We start from the raw sequence: 3,563 nt of genomic DNA on the forward strand, positions 1-3,563 counted from the left end.
TGGACATATCCTCAATTTGCAATTCTTTGCCACCACAAAAAGAACTGCTATAAATATTTTTGTATGTCAGACCTTTTCCCTTTTTTATGGTCTCTTTGGAATACAGTCCTAGAAGTGATATTACTGGATCAAAAGGTAGGTACAGTTTTGTAGCCATTTGGGAACTTAAAATCTTGTGAAAATGAATGCAAAAAATTGTCTTGACATGTAATTGGAGGAAAAATAAAATACTATTAAAAAAAACAATGGAATCTTGGGAATGGTTTGAACTGTCATTCATGGGAGACTATTGATTGATGATTGGAAAAAAGAATAAAAAGACAGAAAGAAAGGTGAAAATTCTTTCCTAAAGGGAACAGATTTATATCTAATAAAGGAACATTAAGACAATTATAGAAAAGAGACTTTAATTGGCATTTTGAGCAGATTGAACAGTGGGCCTCCCAAGAATTGAGAAGACAAGTCATTGAAATAATTAGAGGTGATTATAATTGTACATATTTGTCTTATTGTTTGTTATACTAATAACAAGTTGTATAACCAGCACCCTTGATGTTTATTTAAGCTAGCTGAAGAAGGGATTTGAGACTGTGAGCTTTCTTTGTATCCCTGGGAATTAGTATAGTGCCTGATACATAGTAAAATCTAAATAAATGATTGTTGAGGATGAGGATTTAGAGAAAGTTGAGCAAAACTTATAGAGAAAGAGTTTTCTCCATGTTGTTTAATAAATAAATGCTAATAACATGGGATGGGAGTTCAGAGAAAATTGATTGAGAGGTTGCAATTTTAATAATTAATGAGGGGGGCAGGATCAAGATGGTAGAGTAGAAGAAGGACTTCCACATGGCTCTGGCTCTTACCAACTTCAATTCATGTAAAAGGTGACTCTGAACAAACTTTGGAGCTACAGAACCCACTAAATGACTCAAAGAAGCTAACCTGCCACAGAGGACAGCCTGGCAGGCCGGCAGGAATCAGCCAGCTCAGCTCTCTGGGAGCCGAGCCTAGCCCCACTCTAGCTGGAGGTTTTAGCCACAGGGCAGGCTAACCAGCCGCTGTCTGGAGGGACTTCAGATCACCAGCAGCTGTGGCGGTTTCCAGAATTATCAACCCATAGATGCCAAGGACAAAGTGAGAGGTCAGTTCAGTGTGGACTTTGGGATCTGGTAGTTTGGGAATGCGGTCAGCCTTTATCCCCTGGAGGGAGAAGCTGCTGAGGCTCCTCAGCCATGCAGCCACCACCACATGGCAGCTTCAGCTCCTGGCCTGCAGACTGTAGGGGAACCAAGCAACCAGTCTGAGGGGCAATCACTCTTGCTTTAATCTGCTTGGATCTGGATTGCAGTCTAGGGTGGAGGTTCTGGGGTGTGTGACCACCTTGCCAGAGTGTGTTGAGGATTCAGAGAGGGCACCCAACTAATACCTTCAGCAGCTTAGAAAACTCCTGCATTTGGGACAAAGCTCCCCTGTCTGGTAGCAAAGTTCTACTGTGGCAAAAAGCTCAAAAGTCAAGTAATTGAGTGGCAATATAAGCAGGCAAAGAAAACAAACCAAGCAGAGTAACCCAACCTTACACTCCTATTTTGGGGACAAAAAGTATCAAAGCATGGAATAGGAGGAAGACAGTGAAGTCAGAACTCCTGCACCAAAAGCTTCCAAGAAAAACATGAGCTGGTTACAGGTCATAGAGGACCTTAAGAAGGATTTTGAAAACCAAATAAGAGAAGTGGAGGAAAAATTGGGAGGAGAAATGAGAACGAGGCAAGAAAAATTATGAAATGAGAGTCAACAACCTGACCGAAGAAAATAACACCTTAAAAAATAGACTAACTCAGATGGCAAAAGAGGCTCAAAAAGGCAATGAGGAAAAGAATGCTTTAAGAAGCTGAATTTGCCAGATGGAAAAAGAATCTCAAAAGCTCACTGAAGAGAATCATTCCTTCAGAATTAGATTGGAGCAAATGGAAGCTAGTGACTTTATGAGAAATCAAGATACTATTAAACAGATCCAAACAAATGAAAAAAGAGAAGTGAAATATCTCATTGGGAAAATGACTGACCTGGAAAATAGATCCAGGAGAGATAATCTAAAAATTATTGGACTACCTGAAAGTCATGATCAAAAAAAAACCTAGAATTCATCCTTCAAGAAATTCTTAAGGAAAATTGCCCTGATGTTAAAAGAATCCACTGATTACCTCCTGAAAAAGATCCCAAAAAGAAAACTAGGAATATTATAGCCAGGTTCCGGAATTCCCAGATCAAGGAGAAAATATTACAAGCAGCCAGGAAGAAACAAATTTAAATCTTGTGGAAACACAATCAGGATAACACAGGACCTGGCAGCTTCTACATTGAGGGATCAAAGGGCTCTGAATATGATATTCCAGACGTCAAAGGAGTTGGGATTAAAACCAAGAATCACCTACTCAGCAAAACTGAGTATCATGTTTCAGGGGAAAATATGGTCATACAAAGGAATAGAAGACTTTCAAGCATTCTTGATGGAAAAACAAGAGTTGAATAGAAAATGTGACATTCAGATACAAGAAGCAAGACAAGCATGAGAAGTTAAACAGGGAAAAGAAATCATAAGGAACTTATCAAAGTTCCTACATGAACAAATGATAGTTGTAAGCTATGAAACTTTTCTCAGTATGAGAATAATTGAAGGGAATAGAAATGTATACATACACACATATGTCTATGTAGGAGGGTATATGGACATATGAATACATATGTGAATGTGTGTATATATGTGTATAGTATACATAGAGGGCACAGGACCAATTTAATGGGAAGGGATGATACTTAAAAGGTGAAATTAAGAGGTGAGAGAGGAATATAATGAGAGGAGATGGAGAGAGACAGAATGAGGTAAACTATCTCATATAGAAGAGGCAAGGGAAAATGGTCACAATGGAGGGGAAGAACAGGAAGGCAAAAGGGAATGGGTCAACCTTATTCTCATTGAATTTGGCTTAGGGAGGGAATGAGATACACACTAAATAGGGTATCTCACCCTACAGGAGAGTAGGGGGGAAGGGGAGGAGACGGGGGATGATGGAAGGGAGGACAGGCTAGAGGAGAGGGAAGTTGGAAGCACCCACTTTTGAAAAAGGACAGAATCAAAGTAGAGAATAGAACAAGTGAGAGGTGGGATAGGAGGGAGGGAAACATAGTCAATATTTTACAATATATCCACTATGGAAATGTTTTGCATAGCTACACATGCACAACCTATATTGAATTGCTTATCTTCCCAGTAAGGGTGGGTGACAAAGGAGGAAGGGAATGAATCTGGTATTCAAAGTTTTAAAATCAAATGTTTAAAATCTATCTATCTATCTATCTATCTATCTATCTATCTATCTATCTATCTATCTATCTATCTATCTATCATCTATCTATCCATCTATCTATGTATCTACTATTATCAATATTATTTTACATGTAAATGGGAAATAATATATAGAGGCACTGGGGCATAGAGATCCACCTTGCCCTACTGGAAAGTTGGAGGGGGGATGGGAGAAGATATGGGAAAGAGCAGATTGGAG

The sequence above is a fragment of the Petaurus breviceps genome, unplaced genomic scaffold (genome assembly GCF_028583685.1).
Source record: "Petaurus breviceps papuanus isolate PSGF00001 unplaced genomic scaffold, PetGlider_PUasm1.0 90977, whole genome shotgun sequence".
Taxonomy (NCBI): domain Eukaryota; kingdom Metazoa; phylum Chordata; class Mammalia; order Diprotodontia; family Petauridae; genus Petaurus; species Petaurus breviceps.